Genomic DNA, 23,016 nt, shown 5'->3' on the forward strand with positions numbered 1-23,016 from the left:
AATCCAGTGCAATCAAAACCTGCCATGTGTATGGGATAGGAAGAGGCTGTTGTAATGGGTTTACCCTGGCTGGGTGCCAGACACCCACCAAAACTGCCCCATCACTCCTCTCTGCAGCTGGACAGGGGAGAGAAAACATAACAAAGGGTTCATGGGTTGAGATAAGGACAGAGAGACATCACTCACCAGATACCATCACAGGCAAAACAGACTCAAATTGGAAATAAATGCATTTCTACTAACAAAATCAGAGCAGGATAATGAGAAGTACAATAAATCATAAAAAAACACCTTTCCCCCATCCTTCACTCATTCCCAGCTCTACCTTTGCCCCCTGCAGTGGTGCAGGGAGAAATGGAATGAGGGTTATGGTCAGTTCATCACAAGTTCTTCCTGATGCTACTCAGGGAAAGAGTCCTTCCCCTTCTCCAGCATGAGATTCCTCCCACAGCAAACAGTTCTCCATGAACTGCACCCATGTGGGTAGCACTTCCATACTGTGCAGCCCTTCAGACACAACCTGCTCCAGCATGGGTCCCCCATGGACTCAAAAGTCCTGCCAGGAAACCTGCTCCAGTGTGGGCTCCTCTCTCCATGGGTCTCCTACAGGTCCCTCTCAGGCATCCACCTGCTCCAGTGTGGGTCTTCTCCACAGGCTGCAGGTGGATCTCTGCATTCCCATGGTCCTCCACGGGCTGCCAGGGCAGAGTTTCTTCGCTGTGGTCTTCACCATGGGCTGCAGGAGAATTTCAATTTTGGTGCCTGGAGCAGCTCCTGCCCCTCCTTCACTGGCCATAATTGTTCCTCTCACATATTCTCACTCTGCTCTTCTCTGGCCACAATTACATCCATGCAATAACATTTTTTTCCCTTTATAAGTATGTTAACACAGAGGCATTACTACCATTCCTGACTGGTTCAGCCTTGGCCAGGGGCATGTCTGTCTTGTAGCCACCAGGAATTGGCTCTGCCAGACACAGGGAAGCTTCTGGCAGCTTCTCACAAGCCCCCTGTGTAGCTCCTCTGCTACCAAGACCTGGCCACCCAAACCAAATACAGCTGTCTCACCCAGGAAAGATTTGTCTTTTAGGCTTTTAACCAGTATTGAAAGTGGTGCAAGTCTCAACATGCATCACTTTTTTTTCCCTCTCAAACACCAGCACATGACAGAGCTGCCTGTCATTTAACACACTACCAAGCAATAAATACAGTCAAATCCAGAGCATCTGACAACCTTGGGGGCAGCAAAGCAATGCCATGGACCACAATAATTCTCTAAGCTTCATGTCATGCCTTTTTCCATCATAGGCTCTTTCATTCAAAATTGATCACACCCAGTGTTTCCAAAATTAGGTGCTGCAAAAGAGATGGTAGGGGTGAGTATTTAAAGAAACTCTTGTGGAACTGAGTAAACTATGTTCTGCTCACATAATACTTTCATTCAAACATAAAATCAAACCATGTCATTTGGAAACCTAATAACAGATACATAGGAAACTCACAGGAAGCATTTACCTAGCTCTGGAGCACACCTTACAGTCTTAGGATTCCAGAGTTACTCTGATTTCAAGTGTCACTGCAGTAAATACACACACAGAGCCCAGTGCAAGATTTTTTGTCCTGGTACAGAAAACAACAACAACAAAACCAAAACAAAAAAATTAAAACCAACCAACCAACAAGCCAATAACAACAACAACAAAACAAATAAATAAACCAAAGCAAAAGAAAATCACATTCCAGTACTGAAATGCTTTAGAGGCTGCATAAGCTTATTGACCTTGCTTACTCCCAGTAATGACAGCAGGGTAACCTGGTTTCTACCATTCACCTGAGACCCCTAATGCAATCAAATTGTCCAAGGAAGCAGGCACAGAGCATGTGACTGCTCACAGCTTCTCTACACTGGATATATCCAAACAGAGCCCGTCAACCCCAAGATGAGCTGCATGTGAGTTCGGGTTATTCCTTTAGGAACCTCCAATCCAGAATGTCCATGGAAGAATGTCTAAGCAATCTGAAGGCAGTGCCACTAATAAAACCACCATACCTGTTTGTTTTGCATAGACAATTCGATACCAGCTCCAGACACATATAGCATATATTTATAGACATAAATGACATGCATACACACACATTTTTAAAGCAAAACACTGCTATTTTGAGTATTTTCCTAGTGCAGCTCTCCTGAGGAAATATTGCCAACCACTTTTACAACATAAGCAAGACTTCACAACCAGGAACACAGACTTTCATTGAAGCAGTTAATTTACAAAACTTTTTATCCGACCTCTGAGAAAGACAGGGAAAAAGTAAATAAATTAAATAATAAAAAATAATAAATCACCATAAAAGTCCTGGAAAGAGTGCCTTCATAATAAAAAAAAATTATAAACAGAGAGCATGTGCATGCTGAGGAAGAGAAGCAAATAGCACCTCAAATGCATTTGTAACACAAGACTTCCCCTAATGTTTCAGACACCACAAAAGAAGAAACCCTGCTGAAACAGTGAATGAATTTATTTCTGACATTCAGCTATATAGAGAGGTGGTGCCTATGTGTGTGTGCGTCTATTGCAAGGTCAGAGAGTTAAACCAGTGTAAAATTAAAATACCTCAAAAATTCCTTGGTTCTTCTAAATCTCTTCACTGTGGGTACAATGCAAGACCAGATCTAGTGTCCATATACTGCCTTACCTTTTGTTTCTAAAAATTAACAAGTGATTCTTTTAAATATGCCTAAGGCACTGCAAGATGTGCTTCACCCAAAAGAGTGACTGTGACTCTCCCCCAGCAGCCCCTCAGTGCATTAAGGAGAAAATTAGCAAGTTCAGTGAGCTCTGTTATTTTTGAAACAGCAAACAAAAATAATAAAAACAAAACATTCATATTGAAATCTAATTATTTTTAATAAATGCTCTGGTTTGTAAATGCTGGATCCAGAGGAAGTTACTCATTTACTACAGCCTTAAGCAAAGTTAAAGCTGCAGTGCTGTGAGAGAGAGAAAGGAAATGATACCGAGAAGGCACATCCTACCTTCTTTTATCTTCCAGAAAAATACAATCTAACCACCCTCAGATATAAAAAAAAACTTACAAAGTCACCTATGAAGATCTAAACTTCATTGTAAAAACTTCATTAGTTTAATAGAATTCTGACCTGTGCTATGCAGCCATCCGAAATCTTGGCAATGATCTTTTCAACACCACCTTCAATAAACACGGTCAGCAAATAAATATCCAATAAACAGCAGTTTAAACAGCAGTCAGCTTAACCTTTCCCCTGCCTTTAAAAAATGCCAGACTCTTCAGTGTTTGCTCAAGACTCTTCTTTTACCAACATTCAGTTTGAATGAGCCGGTGCAAACGCACTGTTCATCCCCTCGTGAGAGGAGGATGCATTTATGTGAAACATGAGGAGAATGCCTAATGCTGACACATTCTCTCTGCATCCTCAATGAGATTTTATTACAGGGCTCTCTTTCTTCTGCCCTGGCGTGTGTCAGCATGCCTGCAAGCATTCTACTTCTGTTATGGCCAGACACTATCTGTACACTTGTGTTTATGTTTGGTATACACACACACACCCTCTCACACGTGCTTTATTGACCCCACTGGAGCTACTCCAAAAATTATCAAAGCTATCCAAGTGATAATAGGAAGCAATGACATAAAAAAATATATTCTGCTAATAATCCACACAGCTAACTTTCTGGCTATTAGGAACCAGATTTAAACTCCTTTGGCTTCCAAAACACATTAAAGGCTTGAATTTTCAAATGTGCCTAAAGGTAAGTCTATTTTGTGAACTAGCTCTGTAGTCCTCAGAGAAAAACCTGGCAGTTCAATTAAAGTACAAACAAGTTTTTAATTTAAAGTGGTTATTTTTTTTCTGTTGTATCAGAGATCCATATGAAAAAATGCATGTCTCAACTTGTCAACAAAGTGAGTTGAAATCTGTATTAAAAAAGACCCCAAACAAACAAGAGAAAAAACTCAAACAAAACTACAAGACCATAACAAGCTTCCTAGACCCTGCAAGCCTTTAAAGAACTAGTATAACTGCAATTTTTCGTTAAAAAAAAAAGACTTATGAGAAGAATGGCTTTTACCAAGATCTGTGAGTATCTTGGGCTGTGACAACTAGATTTAACCAGCTTTGATAAAAAATAGATGAGCCTGGCAAACATTCAGTTTTTCTAGTCCTCCACCTACATCGTTCTACAGTTCCTGATGATACATTATTTATATTTCAGGAGCATTCTCCACGAGGTAATCTCCTTCTACACCAGTAGGAAAGAAGTCTCTGTTGCAAAGATCATTCATTCCAAGACAGCAAGGAAGTTAAAAGTTATCATTTTAAAAATTCAGTTTCCTAATCATAATAAAAATGCATGTTACAAATAATGGGACAGAGAAGCTGCCATTCTAAGTGAAAATTTCTTTGAAATATTAAGTTCAACAAAAGTGCTATCTGTGGCAATACCTTTCACTATTGTCTTTGATAAAACAATAAAAGCTCAATAAAATGAAGTGTTAAAAATATAACATCTTGATGGGTCCTGTATCTTCCTTGCTTTTCCCATTTCTTTGTTTTTCTTTATTCTTTTCACTATATAGTTATTATGCACTCCTATTAACACCATATTTCTCATTCAGTCACTATGCCCTTACTAAAATACTGTCTCTTTTATACCACTTATGCTGCAGGATTGATCCCTGGAATTTTCTGGAGCATCTGACTGTTTGGTTGGGGGTGGGGGAAAGGGGATTTACACCACATATCCCCCCTCACTGCCCTGGACTGACCACCCCCATTGCTCAGCCCTGCAAAGAAGGGCAGAAGTTTCAGGAAGGTCTTGCACTGCTGGAAATCACATTTTCTTAATAGCTTGAATACAACAGGGCATGTTGTGGTGAGTTATTACAAAAGTCATCAGGGGCTTTATGGGCTCATGTGCCCAACTGAGAGTACCCCCAGTGTGATAAAATTATTCTGTTTAAATTCCTGATGACCCTTAAGTTTATCAAGCAAGACTGCTGGCAATTTCAAAAGAGTAGAAAGACACACAGCTCCAACAAAATCTGTTTTAGAAAACATTCAGCAGTGGAGTAAGATGATAAAAATAAAATATTATGGAAAATTTTTTAGAGTCTTCCTATTCTATCTACTATTGTTGAAGCCATGTCATTATCTACGTATCCTTTTAGTAGATAAAAGAAGATGACATCATGGAAAAAGAGCAATCTACCTTTTTTGGAATAAAGACAAGGAACTTCATATCTTTCTGGTTAATGCTCAATGCAATGTGCAGAGGAAGAAAAGGACATGGGAACTGCATTACAGAAAAATTATAAATTGGAGAACATAATTTTGATAACTGAAGGTATGGCAAATTAATGCTCTCCAGAGAATTATATTAATTGTAAGTTACAGACAGAAATATTACAATTCCAAATGGAGAGACAGAGTAATAACCTATCAGCTATTCTTGCATGAACCAAGATTTAATTTTTCTACCTTCTGGCTTCATCCTGAGTTTTTAAGCAATACATGCTGATGTTGGCAAAGGCTGATATTAGGTTAATTAGTAATACCTAATATGCACAAGTGTTTGCTGAACAAGTCCAGCACTTTCGCTGGCATCTTTTTTCCTCCCCTGTATTACTGACTGCAGTTGCAGACCCACTGTGAAGAATAAAAATATTTTCCTTCTGTATAGGCAGAGTTGCTGATTCTGTGTGCACTGTACCTTCATACTCAAGGAAATGCTCACTTGGTGGGGAAACAGAGCATGGAAGGCTTTCTAGGTAGCACAGAGATTCCAATTTTTGGTCATTCAACATTTAATCACTTACTAGTGATTTCCAGTATCAGCCAGTTCCACTTTTTTTTCCTATTCAAAACAACATTGCAAGATAATAGTTACCTCTTCAAGTATGGGGGAATTTGTGGGGTTTTTGTTATGCAGGTTGGGTGAAAGCTTAAGGCGTCCATTTACCAAACATTCTGTCCTTCCAAATCAACAGGAGAAAAAAAAACCAAACCAACCCACCTCCCCCCGCAAAAAAAAAAAAAAAAAAAAAAAAAAAAAAAAAAAACCAAAAACAAAAAACCAAAAACACCCACTCACCAAAACAAAACCCCAAATACATTAAAAAAATAAAAGCAAGGGGAAAAAAACAACCAAAACCAACTCAGAGAATAAAAACATTCTCTTCTTTCCTCTCTGAAATACTCTGAAATAGAAGGCAGGCAGACTGAAGAACTTACATTCCACCTGGTGGCAATTAGATATGCTGAAACCTACTGACTGCAATACAACTTAATTAACATTATAGATGTAACATGTGTAAGAGGGAAAAAATCTAAGAGCTGAAACAATGTCAACTCCCTGGTAGTTCAATATTTGATTTGTTCATTTTTATTCTCAGCTAAGAACTGACCCTCTTTCCAGTATGTCACTCACTGAATAATTCCAGGAGAAGTAATAGGTGTTTTGTATTCAGATCAAGACTTGTCTATTTTGCCTCCTGAGGAAACTTATCATTTCAACTGCTTTACCTCTAGTCAAACCAACACAGATGTGCTGTGGGAGGCAATGTTCCCAGACAGGGAACTGGAAGCACCACCCAGCGCACAATCCAAGAGTTGTTCTCTTATGCCAAGTTCCATTTGCCCCATTTCAACCAAGTGAGTTAAATCCTAAAGTCCTGTTCTCTTCTGTTGGCTCTCAATTGTAAGAAAAACAGGGACTAAACCACATCAGGACTCTCAACCTGTGTCAGAACAGCTGTGCTGGTTCTTTGCAGAAGGCATGTCCCAGTTTAATTTCAGGTCACATACCAAACCATGCACCAACAAGTGAACAACCTTTATGCTCTTATTTCTACCACCCAGTTATTCCACCCAACACAGCAGTTTCTGCATGTTTGTCTGCAGAAACTCAAAAGATGATGATGACTGCCAAGAGTAGCCATCCAGTTAACAAGAAAACAAAGTCAAACAATAAATGTACTGATGATTGATGAGAAACCTTGACAACATATATATCTAGCAATGGAGTGGAGGAAAATTCAAATAATTTTCGTGCTGCAGAGTAATACCCCAAAATATCAATTTTACACAGAGATTTGTAATTCAAAGATCACCAAATCACTGCTTAACTGAGTGACTGCTCTGTCACATGTAAACAGTTCTTCAAAGAGGTGATCTTGGAAAACACTTTATACAAAGTATGAAGTAGCAGAGAAAACTAAACTCAGAACTTTGTTAATTTAAATTAATCTGGTTAATTCCAATACAGCCAATAGAAGTTCTCTATCTGGGGGTATGCAGCTTTTTAGCTCTGGTTTAGGATGGGGTGATTGCTTAAAAACATGAAGAGACTGGGTGACAGCACAAACCAATGCAAAATGAAAGACTGGAAGTGGACATTTACAGTTCCATTTGTGAGTTTAAAGACCAGAAATTTAAAAAGCTAACTCAGTCACTAAAATATCACTGGATTTCAACAGGGCTGAGACATCTTACTCTGAAACACCACAGGTTTTAAGTTCCACACATAATTTCCTATCAATAAATAGAACTATTCAGAAAGTCACTCTACCACTGTCCATCTAATCAAATCACACAAGTCTTTGGAAGCATTGTCATTCCACAAGACATAATAACTCTATTACTTCACTTTACCCAAGGTAAGAGTCCAATAGAGATGAGAAGCTGGGTGTTAAGCAGTTATAAATCAACTCAAAAGCAAGAGAGATGACAGCCTTGTTTCCTGTAGTCCTGATTCATAAAGCTGCCAGCAGTGGAGCTACAATAACTCACACACACCAGGATTTTCCACTTTGACATTGAGTATCCTAAAATTTGACTCTTATTCCTCTGGCCAGTTGTTGAGGGAGTCAGGGTTGTGTTCTGGGTGGATTTTCCTTTTCTTTTTTCAGGTATTTTTGTTTGGTTTGATTTGTTTTTTTAAATTGCATACATGATTTACATAGTAAAAATGCAACTTTTTTATTTCTAACTCAAGTTTTTCTGGTCTCACATCTCTCTGGGAAAAAAAAAGCCTAAAAATTTCAGATTTTGAAGTCCAAGAAAACAAAATAACATCCAAAATTTCATAAGTAAAAGTTTTGGGGAAGTCCCACTTAGAAGGAGTGTTGATTTATGCACAGACATATGAGGGATTTATGCACAGATATTTTTTTAACATCCATTTAATGTTAGAGGTTCATTACCACCCCAGATCACCAGCTTACCCACACATTAGTACTAAAGTAGAATTGGAAAGAGGATTTCCATCCTTAACTTGCCAGACTACTGTCCCCTGCCTATCTTTGAAAAGGAAGGGCCAGTAAGACACAGCTGAGCCTATGGCTTACATAAAGCATTCCAAGTAAATCCATCTGCCAATACACATCCTAGAAATCTAATCAGTAGTGGGGTTTGCATGTTTGCACAGCTGTTATACACAGACGCTCTTTTGACTGCTATTTTATCTGTATTTTTTAATAAAGTGTGTGACTATTAAATTATTGCCTTCTTCCTCCCCTTTCAATCTGTTCCTCTGATTTTCACTTATTTGCATGATTTCTCTTCACCTTTAATTTCCTTCATTATTTAACAACTTTCTCCACCACTTTGCTAGACTTTCCAGCCTCTCCTTTTGCTACATGATTTCTTCTTTTCCACCTTACTTTGTGGTTTCCTTATACTTCACTCTTTGCCAACTTGATTTTTTTCTCATTCCCTACTGCATGTAAGAGTCAGATTTGTAGACTGTCTCAATTTGAAAGGCACCCATAATGACTGAGTGCAACTCCCCTGTTCCTTGCAGAACTACCAATACTTTGGACAATGTTCTCAGCCAAATGGTGTGATTCTTGCAGTGTCCTGTGCAGGGCTAGGAGCTGGACTTGATGATCCTGATGGGTCCCTTCCAACTCAGCCTATTCTGTGATTTTTTAATTCTAGGCTCACAGTGAATGTTCTGATCACAAAGACATTAATAGGTGGAACACAGTAGCATAAAATTTCTTCTTGTGGAAAATTAAATTTCCTCTTATTAAGGAAGAGCCTAAGGATTTGTACCGTGACTGCAATGGCACTGTGCACTATCTCAGTGCTGAACACACCAACTTTAGCAAGCAATCCTTCTTGCTACAATTGACATGCAAATGTTGACTCTTGTGGATCAACCCACCCCAGCCCCATCCCCAGCAGGGTTGCAGTGCAGCAGCTCCCCAAGGGAAGGTCAGTGGATGGTTACTGTTCACTTTGAGGTACAGAAGGCTGGTCTCCATCACTTTTAGTAGGGTATTAATGACGTTGTTCTTGGACCCAAAAATATAGGACTGATGTGAACATTACTGGCTTTTTTTGAGAGGCTATTTCATTGATTAACTGTACTCACAGCTGTGAAGCTCTTTTCAATATTCAGTTTAATTATGTCTTTGCTGATGCCTAAAGACTATTACTTCTCCAAATGCTTATCATGGTCAGCTATCTAAATGTGTTTATTTTGGAGAACATGAATAAGTGATGCATCTAATCACAATGCAAGTGTTACGCAGCTTCACAACATTTTTGTTGTTTGGCAGAACAAGCAAGCCCAGAATAGGCACTTGTCTGTTGGCTCAGTCACCCTGTTATAGAATTTCCATTCATTTAATAGCCCTGGGCTGGCAGCTAAAGCAATCATCAATGGCCAGAAAGCATCCATCGACCAAAGCCACAGTCCTTCATTCAAGCTTAGACAATTTAAAGTACCAGCTCTCTTGCTAAAAAGATTTGGGGTTTAAAGATTAAGGTTTCTAGAAAAACTGAACATCTGAAAACTAAAATGAGAAGAAATGGGGACTCCTACAGTTGGTCTGTCATTAACAACAGGCCAATGAGAAAGGCACTGATGTCAGACCAGCACACAGGTACTTTCCACACAGCATGTAAAATCACCCCTGCTGCTAAGGAAAGAGTTTTTCCCTCATATCTGCAAGTGCCAAAAGCAAGCATGAGCACCTTTTATTTCCTGATACCAAAATGCTATTAATTTAAATTATCAAAAATATCTTCTCTCCAGAGATGAAAAGAAGAGCTCTTTCTCAGATGGGGTATATTCTGAAATACTCCATGGTTCATACTAATCCAACAGTGGGCAACTAGGTTTGCTCTCTTCTAAGCACAAAACCTAGAAGTATTTCCCCAGTGCCTCCCCAGGAAGACAGCTTGCTCTTTGGCTGTTTGAGCTGAGAGAAGTTTCCTCCACTTAGGATGAAATCCCCCAATGGCCATCCTTTAATTTTCTACTTATCATTCAACAACCCAAGAGAAGTGTGTACATAGTCTCTGCAAGAGGCTGAAGGAAAATCAGCTTCTTTTCTTGCCTCCTGGTGAGTCACAGCACTGTTAGAGATGTAGAAAAAAAATATTTCTTTTATTTAATCTGTATTTTCTCCAGGCTATGGATCCTTTAGAAGTCTCTGAGCAATATCAGTTCTCCTGCCCCAGCTGGTACAGTACTGTACAGTAACATGGAATTTGCCTAGTCTTCCTTAAAATAGGTGAAACTGCCAACTCCCAGAAAATCAACAGCCTTTGGTACCTACAGTGAACTCAGGCAAAACAAAGTGGGAGCTCAAAGCACCACTGAAATGTACAGACTGTGGGGGGAATATATCAAAACCTAGGGAACAGGAGACAAATACAAACATTTATGTTACTATGAAGGGCACGTAATTAAAAATGCAATTAAGCAGGAAGTCACTTAAGAAGAGAATATTTCAGAAAAACATAAGAACATATTTGAGTACAAAATGCAATTAATTTAGACAGGAAATAAGAATTAAAAATTAATTATTATGTTTTGCAAAGGCAGGATTACTGTGATTCAGTGTAACTGAATCACACTGTTCAGTGCCTTGTGGGTTTTTTTTGCTTTGTTTTTTTGGTTGGTTTTTTTTTTTTCTTTCTGTAACTGTTTTTTATTTTAAAGTTTAACTAGTGAATCCTCATACCACCACCCCTTTCCCCCCATACCCTTCCAGATCAATCAAAACCAGTAATTAAAGTTCCACTTCAGCATCCCAATATGCCTTAGGGTAACACCACATATAACGTCATGGAAATAGCAGGAAGAAAGCCAGCCATCAAATAATTGACTACTGCTCAAAGCACTTATGCTTAGGACCTGGGTCCTGGTTTCCTGCAGGACAGAGACTTTCAGTAGCAGCCATTGTGCCATAAACATAATCACCCCAATTGATTTTAAAGACTGGTTAAAAGCTATTGCCTGTGACAGACCAGGTAAGGCAAACTATCTCTGTTCAGGGACTAAACAAACTGAATTTGCACTTGAAATATTTTGACCTCCATCCCACAAGGGCTCCCAGCCGAGCTCCAGCAATGAATACTGAAGCCCTATTTCTCCAGCCTCTACTCCAGACTGCACATCAGCTCCTGCACGTGCCTCCCTGTTTTACATTCAGGCAGGGGAAAAGATCTCCCCAGCCCTCAGCAGCAGCCCCCAGGGTGCTGCTAAGAGGGCAGGAGAAAAAAGACAACATCTTTTCCAACAGAAGCACATTTGGTAGCCTTCAAGAAGCAGATGGGGTAGTAGTGAATAGTAGTGCTATTTTAAATAGCATGCAGATGTCAGAAGTTGATAAAAAGAAAAATATGCTTAAAAAAAAAAGCTTAAAATGTCAAGTGCCTTCATACAAACCAGATTACACAGGGCATGGGGCAAACCAGCAGCAGCAGCACGTGAGCCTAAAATGCAGCAGCAGCAGCAGCTGCTCATGAAGAGGAGCAGCAGTGATGTTCACCAACTCCATATACACCTCAGGATTACCCCTTCAGTCTTTGCAACACTTCCAGCATAAGACTCATCCCAACACAGTCCCACTTCCAAGGACACCAGGTTTCCTTCTTACTGCAGTATACTAAACCAGAACATGCCATACTTTTTGGTTTGGTTTGAAATTGTGTCAAAAGATACTAAACATGTAGACCATCTTCTAAAGAGAGCTGCTTCAGCACCAACAGTTCAGTAAAAAAACAGCTGGACCTACAGGCACTTACAAATCTTGGAAATAATTTTATCACATGTTACTTTACACCAGATGCCCATAGTAAGCCAATTGTCTTCAAGTAAGGTTTTTGGAGATAGTTCTCTCTTCTTCCAAAAGCCCTAAAAATCTTTCAAAAGAGAATAATGACCTGGATCTGACCAGATATAGTATAAAGTATTTCTGCAGTTCACCACATTTTTAATTCACTTTGATGTCTGAGCCACTGTGGATTCACTTTCATGATCATTTTCACAATTAGGTTTACAGAGAACACACATGCCAACCTTTTGCAGAAACTGAATTTAAAAATTAATTACCAATATGCTTTCCCACCAAAACCTTTAATATAAAATAGTTCTCAGCTGAATCAGGGAAATTAACAGATAATGTACTTATCTTGTCCAAAATAGAGCAAAGGAGTTAGCATGCTGGGTAGCAGAGTTGAAGCAGTAAGGCCCAAAATTCAGAGTAATTATGAAGAACAGAACATTTGGAGAGGCCTGGTGCTCAGTCAGTCACATTGTGAACAGGGAAAGACAAAATTCATTAAATAAATTATTCATTAGTATTTTACAAGTTGGCACTGGATACAATATTTGTCTTTTGGCAAAAGAACAGTGCTATGAATCCATCCACTTGTAACTGCACTGCTGAAAAAGTTAATGCCATTTATTGACAGGTTAATTTATAATATCACCTTAATTAAAATGAGATTATCTTATCACTTTCTGCCTGAAATGAAACTGCAGCTGATTGGGAATACTTGTACCTACAGGCTAATGAATGATTTCAAGCAGTTCACTGTCCAATTAATACCAGCATCTGGCTTGGAAAATTTTTTTTCCCTGTCAAAGCATTAGCCCTATATTAATTACACTTTTACTTAGCAGTAAAAGAAAGTTACAATCTTGATGTTATCATTCAAGTAAAGATACAGATAAAATGGTCAGGACCTGGAATTCATGTAACCAGAGCCAACTTCATATCGCTTGTACAAAACAAGGTACAAAATTTTTCCTATCCTGATTTCAAGAGTTATGCCAACAGAATAATAACTGGAGAAATGGACGAGTCCCTTATGCCCAAAACACTGGAAGAGTGACCCATCTACTTCTACCTGGAGCATCCTGTCCTGTCTGAGCTGGCTGCATGATGGACCAAACTTTGTTTTGGCAAAAAGGCAACTTCTTGGTGCCTTCTTCAGGAAGGTGGCTTTTAATCTGATCTTTAACTTGAAAAAAGCCATTGAATAATTCATTGAATTTCAAGATTTGGTGCAGCTGGAGGATTTGGGTCAGGGAGACTTGGGGTGTGTGGAGGCAGTATCTTTTTACACATTACAATCACAGAACATGTGAGATGAATGGACCAACATTTACCTCCTGCCTGCTTATTAACACTGGATTTAGAGTAATCAAGCATGATTTCTGAAATAAGTTTTTTTCCCAGAAAATGTTCTTCCCAGAACATGTTTTTCCCAGAAAATGTTAGGTACTAGCTGTACCTAGCACTACAATATGGTAACTATACAATTAATATTAAAAAGTTATAAAAAGAGAGGAAGTATAAAGTCCAGACCTGGCTTGGTATTTTAACACCATGAACATGGGGGACTTAAAAGTATCTTATCCAGGACTTAAGAGTATCTTAACAGAAATCTTCTGTTATTCCTTAGGAAAGGGATAAGCCATTTCCTTAAGGCATTCTTCCAATGACACCAGGCAAGAGATGGTAATTTGGTGTACCAAATGGTCACTTGAGAATGCAGCAAGTGCTCATTTCTAAGAGTGATTGATTCAGTGGTTGGGTTCTGTAGTTGCCAGTATTTTGTTCAGTGGTCCTGAGCTCAATATACACTGAATAAATTAATAAAGAAACTAGGAAAACAAAAAAGAAACAAACAAAGAAAAAAAGACAAAAAGACAAGTACTACCTTTGCTGCATAGCTGTGATTTTATCTGATATCATTTCCTTTAATTTTGAGTGGCATTACCAGCAGCAATTTGAATCCAAATACCAGAAAGCTTCAAAATACCAGAAATGCTTCAATGACTTTACATATGCTCCTACCTGAAAATCCATAGGAAAAAAATAGCCAATAAAATAATACTTTTGCTTCTCATGAATGCTCAATTTTAATTAAATGTCATTACTCCAAATAGATCACACTTCATCTTTCTTTCAGAAGCCAGAAAATCTATGATTCTGCCTCCTTTTAAGAGAGTTTTACCCATGTTTCTAGGTTCTCATATGCCTTTTACTTACAAGATTTCCTATGCTTCCCTATAAACTGAAGCAATTTTATCCCACCCATGTAGCAGCTCTATGCAACTGTTGCCAAGCCAATAAATTAACACACTCCTGAGCTGATCATGCAAGGTAATTACATTTTGATTGTTTCTGGAATCAACAGACAGCAATCCCCTCTCATACTCGAAGCTCAAACTCAGCTTTGGATCCCTATTATTGTGTCTACCAAACAGTTTTGATACAAAGTAATATTATAAAAAGCCTTCTAACACATGGGTGCCCAAGATGATCAAAATTTATTCTTTTCCTCCACTGTAACAGGTCTGCACTGCAGATTTAAAGGTTCAGGATTCACATTTTGCCAACAGTGTACCTAGAAAAAACTCAGAGTTCCAAAACACTTTTCAGAAGGAAAAAAATAAGAAAGGTTGGGTTGTTTTTCAAGTTAGTGTTTCAAGAGTGCATCCAATTCTCTGTCAAAAAGGACCTTTAAGATCCATGGGTGAAAGCCAAACTCCGTGCATCATGAGCAAATGCATTCAACCTTCTGCTTCCCCTAACCCCAAAGGAGCTCCCAATCCAACATACTTTCACTGTCTCACACCTCTCCCTTCCTTCCTGCCGTAATCATCTCCCTCTGCCCCATGGGCCAAATTTGGGTGCTCTTCCCCAAGTTGTGCAGGTTCTATTCTTTCCCACCCACTTCTGTTTCCAATACCCTTCTCTCCTGCACTCCTGTTCATTCATCTTCTAGCAAAAGCATGAATTAACTGAAAAGACAAATAAATGCAATGTAACATTAGTCTCATTCCACTGTAACTAAAGAAAGGAAATCTTTACTGCAGGCATATGAGCCAATGTCCTAATAGGGACAGCTGCAAACACTGAATGTTGTCAGAAAGCTGGTGATTGCCAAAATAAAATATCAGCATCAACCAACTGCTATGCCAGCTATTCCTAGCCTTGAATATGTACATCCTTTCCTAGAGATGGAGATCACTCTTCCAATACCATAATGTGCATTGGACAAATTAAGCAGCTGCCTGAAGGCCACTAGAAATGCTCAGTCTTGAGACAGCAATGAAAATGATAACATATCTTGAATTATTTATTAAAGCTGTAATAAAAATATTTTGGAAAGTAATGGCCATGCTTGATAAACTAGTAATGACTACACAAAACTAGAGTTGCCTGAGATAAATCTCACTTAATTTTAAATAAAGCAGTTTGAAAAAGTGGAAATAAATGACATGAACTCAGTGGAGTTGCTCTGATATGTCTTGGAGAGCAAATCCCTCTGGGTTTACTCATATTCCAGATCTTGAGATAAGGTTTTCAGCTGAACACACAACATGGCTCCTCCCTTGGTTTAGTTCCTTGCACTAAAATTGACCATGGAACACAAAGTATTAAAATGTTTTTTCTGTTTAAAATTACCATCTCCTGTTCTTCTTACTTACAAAGTGAGGAAGGGAATCCTTTATAAAGGTTTCCTAGGACAAAGAATTAATTTCATACTATTTTTGCCTTCAAAAGGTAATGGCTTTTCTGGCTATTTTCTTCTTTGAAAGCTCCATTTCATAATTTCAATCATGTACATCACTAAGATTCACCAACAGCAATCCTAAAAGATTTCATTATCATGATAATTAGCATTCTGTCCCTTGAAAAGAGTGACCAAAAATGCCTAACTTTTTTTTTTTTCCCTAGCAAAGAAGACTCTTGATGCAACAGCTAAGTTTTTTTTCCAGAAAAATCTTTCAGAATTCTGGGGTTGTCGTTCATGTCGGGTTTTTTTGTTTGGTTTGGGTTTGTTTTGTTGGTTTTTTTTTAATAGCAGAGGTTTTAAGCTTGGCTGCTCATAGTCTGGTCTGTGCTGTGAGCAAGCCAGCATCCACACATCACCTGTCAGGCAGTTCCACCATCCACATCATCCAAAGGCAGGGTGAGAAGCACCCCTGACAGCATCTCAGGCTGGACAGCCAAATACAGAAACTCAGAGAAGAACAGAAGGGTAAAAAGAGACTAAGTAAAGCCTGTCATCTAACAGTGAACCAGTAAATTGCTTAGGTTCTCTGGAGTGTCCTGAGACTGTCCCTTGCTGCACCTTGTGAATCCAGCACAAGCATGCCTGCCATCAGGAGATGATGACCTGAATGAGAGCTCCCATTCCTTCCCCACAGCTGTCCTGCCCCGGCACAGCCCCCTCGTGGTGGTCACACATTCCCAACTGCCAGCCCCAGCTGCAGGAATGCTTTTCCTTCTATTCCCTGCCTCCTCTAAAATCCCAGTTGCCTTGCTTCCACTCCACCATTACTTGCCACCTGCTGCCTCTGTGTACCACCTTCCCTCAAAGTTTACATTGGTTATTGTGGGAGATTGACAGGTCTGTCTTGTAAAGATATAGAGATGCTGGTGAAATTAGCAAGAACCATGATCTGAGCCTCTTGCTCCTCTTGCACCTTGGCTTGAGCTGGGCTTAGCAGCTGAATGAGGTCTGGGGTGGACTGAAGGCCTCACTCATAGCCTGATGCTGTCTCAGTGAAGCACAGGAGAGCACCCAAATCTCTGTGCCAGCCATTACCCTCCCTCTCCCTCCTCCATGCATACCAAACATTGTAATAAATCTGGTCCTTCAAGGAGATTAACAGTGTGAGCAAAATTCTGGCAGATGTCAGAGGAACTTCACAGCCACTTTCCCAGCTGGGAGGAGGAGGATACCAAGGTGTTATGGTTCTATGCTGTCTTTGTTTCAACCATTAGCTACAAAACCCAGTTTGACTGAGGGGAACAAAAAACTCATTATTTATCATTTAATTTGTATATTAAAAATAACACATCGACCAATATGAAAATGAGAACACATCTTCCCCCCACTGTCTCTGATGGCAGCAACAGGTAAGCAATTATTCTTGACTACAGTCACGCTTCCATTTTTCTAAAAAAAAAGTTAAAAATTGCTACTTGAAATCCTCCATTAGGGAGGATCAGAATACAAACAAACTTCACAGAAAATGTTCACTTGACAGGCTTGCTCCTTGCTCTGCCCTCCAAAGCAGGGACACCTCTTGGGTAAGATTTGTACCTCTAACCACATCAAAGCACACACAAGGACACTTGTACAGAGTACTACACGCTCATATTTTCAGGTTGAGTGAATTTATCACCAGCAATCTAACAATAATCTATCACCTGTTGCTTCAAGAAACTGCATTTTGTGAATCTGTGATGGTGAAAGTTCTGATTCAATGTAACCAGACCTATTTATAACCTATAGTGAATTGGTTATAAATCAGAAATTAGGACCAGCTGCACCCCGTCCTTCTGATGTCTGAGGACAAGTTGGAACACAAGGGGGGTTATTTTCTGCAAAATTTCATACTCCTATCACAACAGTTATATAAGGTGCAAGTTATACCTTACATAAGGTGAAAATATGCTGCTTATTTTGACAGTTCAAGAGCAAATAAACAAAAAACCCTGGCAACCAAAAAAACCACCACACACCCCCTCAAAAAAAGGAACAGCAAAAGCAAAAGTGCATATATCAATGGAGAGAAACCAGCAATCATGTTTCACAGACAGCAGAGGATGGGGATCCTATTTTAAACAAGAACTCAGGAGCCAGAAGTACCTCACATTAAACATGGGAATTGCAAACAAAACCCATTAGGAGCAATCCAGCCTTCCCTGAAACATATACACATCATCATTACCAATAATAATTTGGCTCTTCATGTGTAATCACTGCATGCTAGCCTCACTTTATATTCATAAGGGCCATTAACGTCAAGAGGAATTGTGCACATGGGCACCACGTTGCTCCCGTGCTGCTCCTCACTCTGCATCTGCTGTGCAGAAGAAAGCACCTCTGCTGGCCACTTCCCTCTCATCCAGCTCAGGAATGGAAACAAGGAAAATGCTAGTGCCTTTTTTTTTTTTTTTTTTTAATACTCCAATAATTTTGTACTATTAGGAGTACCAGAAAGCTAAGTTGTAACAACCATCTGTTCACATCATGCTGAATTCAAAACAGCACATACTGGAGGCACTGCAAGGACAGAATCCATCACAATCCCTGCTTCAGATTCTGATGATTGATTTCAGAGGTTATCATCATCTAAAAATGGCCACAAAGATTAAGGATTTGGAAAATAAATTTTAAAAAGCCACAACCTGCTCCCCACCCCCCCAAAATAAACAACACCACACACAAAAAAGCCCCAAAAACAAACCAGCAAAAAAACCCAAATCAAAACAAAACCAGAACAAATTAAAAAACCCACCCAAGCATTAATCCACCATACTTCACTTAGGAAGTCCCCCCTTCTACTTTCCCCCAACAGATACAGGACCAGGAGAAGCAGCATAATCTGCCTCCCCAGCATTTTGACAATATCCTCACCGGATGAAATTTGCACAAAGAAAAGACAACAGTCAATCACTGCAGTGTTGCAGGAAAGGTTCAGAGAGAGCACACGGCATTAAATCACTCTCATGAACACACCAGTTTCAAAGTTCATCAGCTACATGAGCATTATAACCCTCAGCTGTCTGAGACACAGAAACAGGGAAGTCTGACTGAAGTCTGCTACACACAAGGTTGAGCAAAATGTTGAAATACAAACTTGTTACCTCGCCCTTAGTAGCTCAGATGAGCCACAGAAGTATAGTTTCCTTCACATAAAAGCTAAGCCACCAGGGAGCTTCCAGGAACATAACTGAAACACTGAAGGAATTCATCTTACAAAACTGTCTGCAATAAATAGAGAATAAATTATTCAATTGGACCAATACTTTATTTTCAAGTATACCTTATCTTCTTTTCTGAATAGAGCATATCAAGTCATAGTCATAGTCAAGCCACAAAGGTACAATATTTTCTTATCAAAATAACACAGGCAGAGATATTTCTTGAGGTGGACTTATTTCACCCTTTTGCTTCATCCTAAAACTATGTCAAACCCAAATCTATCACTACAGCTATCAAATCTAAAGAGAGAGCTCACACAGGAACCTACAGAATTGTAAATTCCAAATGGTTTTGCTTTAAATAAAAGATCAGTAGAAAATGTTGCATATCTAATCTTTATTTCTCAGGTTTATTTAAAAACCTGCATTGGGCAATTCTTGCATACATTTATAACATGTTGTCAGTCCCTCATGCACTTCCTACATTCCTCTTACAGAACCCCAGCTTGGTATCCACATAATCTCAAGACACTTATTAATAATTGTCTTAAAGAAATTTAATAATTTCTGATTTTGCTATCTTCCTTGCAATGATTTAAACAACATGATTTTAGATAAGGACAGAAACCTTGCTTGTCAGTGCCCATTATTTTACTATGATTATACAGCTAAGTAATATATTTATTACTTTATCATGTATTTTGTTACTATATCAAGTATTATGTGGGATAAATATAAGTTCTGTACCTTGCAGGACTACAGCTTAGTCTTCTACTACATTAGATCTTATGTTCATAACATACTTTAATTAGCAAGTCTTTTACTTAGGCCATGAAGATACAGCAGGAAGTCACCAAGCACTTCCATCTTGTTAAAGAGGATTCCATGCCCAGCTGGAGAGAAAAGGGAAGGGCACAAGCAGCTAGGGGGAACAAGTCTTCCACATGCACAGGAACGACTTCATTTCACTGCAAGCAAAGACTGGTTCCTGGTTTGACATCTGTCCCCAAACCTTTGCAGAATTTCCACATCACTGAACATATTTAACTTGTCTGTAGTTTCCACCTCATTTTACTGGGGAAAAAACCCATACTGCCTGCAAAAAGGAAAGAAGGGGAGAAGACAGGTGTACAGAGAGGTACCACTATCACCACCCAGCCTCTATGGAACAGACAAATCCCACTGAACTGCAGTGGCCTGAGCATCTGCATTGCCAGCCCACCCTCCAGCACAGCAGTCTGGTCTCAGAGGTCTGGAATTTAAATATGTCTGAGAGCATCTTTGTTACTGTAAGTTTCGAGCTCCTATCCCTTGAAAGGTTACTGAATGATATGCAAGACTGACTGAATAATAATTAAGATATAATTGGATTTGGAAAAATCCATATGTTAAAGCCCTTAGAGCTTTAGCAGTGCATAGCCCCTCTCTCCTGCCAAAAAAAAAAAAAATCTGTCCCACTTATGCAAAAAAGTATACCACAATTGCAAGTTAAATGCTGTATTTTGATTTTTATTTTGATTTAAAAGGAATTCCCCATCACTAAGGAAAACTATTAGGTATTACAGCAAAAAAAAATGCAAAACACTGCTTTATGTGTTAAAAATGATCATTTGATCAGTTATTTCAGCAGACAAAATTACTCTCCACTTCCTGTAGAAATGACACAGCCTTCACAATTTTTCAGCTGCTCCTTTACATCAGCATGTGGGTTACTATAGAATACCAAACACCATCATGGACAGATCACACAATTTCACCCAGCACCACAGAAACTGTCTCTGCTTTAGTGATAAGTCATGTCTGAAACCATTTTTAAAATATAAGAAGGAAGAGCTCTGAAACCCGCTGCAGCTTTAATGCAGCTTGCACAAAGACAGATCACCACTCATCCTTCACTGGCACAACAATGACCTCAGAAAATACTTAACAAAAAAAAAATCTATTTTTAAGTATTATTTTTAGGAAGCTAAGTTCTGAACTCCCTTTGGGATATAGTCTTTAACACAGAAAAGGCCCCAGACAGATCTGTGGAAATACATCTCTAAAAACACTCAGTGTTACAGATTAGGTAAAATTGTAAAAGACTACCACAGATATCTCATAAAAATACCATCTCTATAAATAATCCATTAAAATATATCATGAAGCATTGATACTTATGACAGTATTTCTAATAAAATGTTATTGTCATTTTATAGCAAAATATTATTCATTAGGTCATTCTCTTTGAGTTCTGAACCTAACATCCTTAGTTTACATTTCTGTGGAACAATAAAATTGTGACAGATACATGCTTCCACATTGAAAACATTTTGACAGTCTCAGATTTCTACTTTCTCTCCTCAATAACTCATTAAGTGTTTGTTTTCTAATCACTTTTTGTAACCTACTCCTTATAGAAAATAATGTGATAAACCCTAACTCACACCTAGGATTAGAGCACTGAAGAAAGTGTTAATAGCTATGTATTGCAATTGCTGCTCTTTGAAAAGGAAAATGAGGATTAAACACATTAAATGGAATCTCACACATCAGAGCAGAATCACTGCCCCAGAAAGTGAGAGACTCATGAGCAAGGCTCAGGATTTTGAAAGCCTTATAGAAATCAGTTGTCTAGATACTGATACCCTTCCAGTTACTTGAAAGAATCATAATTGAACAGGAATAGGCAGGAACTGAGTACTAATCCCTGAGGGTCAATTCCTTTGTAACTTTCCTCAATCGTCAACATATTAAATAAACAACCATACCCAAATCTCTAAAAAATGGAACGATCTCTGCTTAGTTCCCTGCCCTGGCCCAGCCCCAGCACCACAGGGGATGATTAATCCTTTTCTGCAGGGCTCCCACCCTCCCTGCCCAGGCCAGCCCCTGGGAGACACCTGGGCAGTCCTGCTGGGTTCTGCCTTCGCTTTAGGGACAGCAAACTGCCTTCCACATAAAAACATGCAAAAAGTGTGAACAGATAGAGACTCCACTTTTGAGACACCTGGTCTAGTGGGAGGTGTCCCTGCCCCTGGCTGGGGGTGGTTGGAACTGGACGATCTTTAAGGTTCTTTCCACCCCAAACTACTCTGTGATTCAAGTCAGAAAAAGTCTGCCCATCACATCTCCTCCTTAGTTCAGCTATATGGCTAGAAGCCATTTCTACTTCAGAATTGCAAAGCAACTGGTTTGATATTTGAAAAGAGGATCTGGATGGTAAGAAAATAATACAACTGAAATATTGACCTTGTTAGTATTCCCATAAAACAAAGCCACAATTCTTTTAAAAACTAATTAAGGGGAAATGAAATCATGAAAATAAACACTTGTTTAGGAGAGTTAAAAAGGGTTAGGAGTGAAACAAGGTTTCTGCCTGAAAGAAACAGTGGGGGATAATTTCAAAAAACAAACCCTTCAGTGACATTATGACTTTATTTTTAAGGAAACATGTTAGCATTGTGCTCATAGAAATAACAGCACAGTAAAAGCTAGAAATTCAAGCACCACAATCACTCAGTGACTCAGCTAACCCCATTCAATTCAACAATGATGACAGTAAACCCATTATGAAGCATGCTAATAGCAAATTGCAGTGTGGATTAGTAGAAAAGCACAATATTTTACCCTTGTCATCTGTATTCAGATCTCAAAAGAAAGCTAGTGAATCTACAAAAATAACAGTACTTATGTAATCCTTAAGTATTTCTGTTGCAGGTTTACTGAGGACAGGTGGCTTTTAGAACTGAGCTTCAGAATTTTTTGCAGGGATCCTGAGTTTTATTAAGTAAAAGTTTGGAACAGTCTCTTAGTAATACATACAGTAACACATATAGCCTTCAAGTGAAGCAGCATAATATATATAACTTAGCACTTTTTATAGTTTTAAGGGTACATGTTACATTAACTAATAATGTAAATGTGATCTATTAACACAAACCAGCTCATTAGAGGTTTAGCTGACCAAGCACCTTTTTATTTGGTGCATTGTACAGAGGCTACTAAAATGAGGCTCCT

General features: G+C 38.9%; 1 protein-coding gene across 4 annotated transcripts in view; it reads right to left on the reverse strand.

The window, feature by feature from the left end:
* The window catches only part of FRMPD4 (FERM and PDZ domain containing 4), a 291,048-nt gene that overhangs the window by 176,791 nt on the left and 91,241 nt on the right, over nt 1-23,016 (reverse strand). Inside the window, exon 1 of one of the 4 annotated variants that reach the window (XM_063183389.1) lies at nt 3,161-3,261. The exons of the other annotated variants lie outside the window; for them this stretch is intronic. The gene's annotated coding sequence lies outside the window, so the exon portion shown is untranslated. Of the gene's footprint in view, nt 1-3,160; nt 3,262-23,016 lie in introns of those variants that run through there. 4 annotated transcript variants of the gene reach the window in all.

Source organism: Melospiza melodia, chromosome 2 (assembly GCF_035770615.1).
Source record: "Melospiza melodia melodia isolate bMelMel2 chromosome 2, bMelMel2.pri, whole genome shotgun sequence".
Classification (NCBI taxonomy): domain Eukaryota; kingdom Metazoa; phylum Chordata; class Aves; order Passeriformes; family Passerellidae; genus Melospiza; species Melospiza melodia.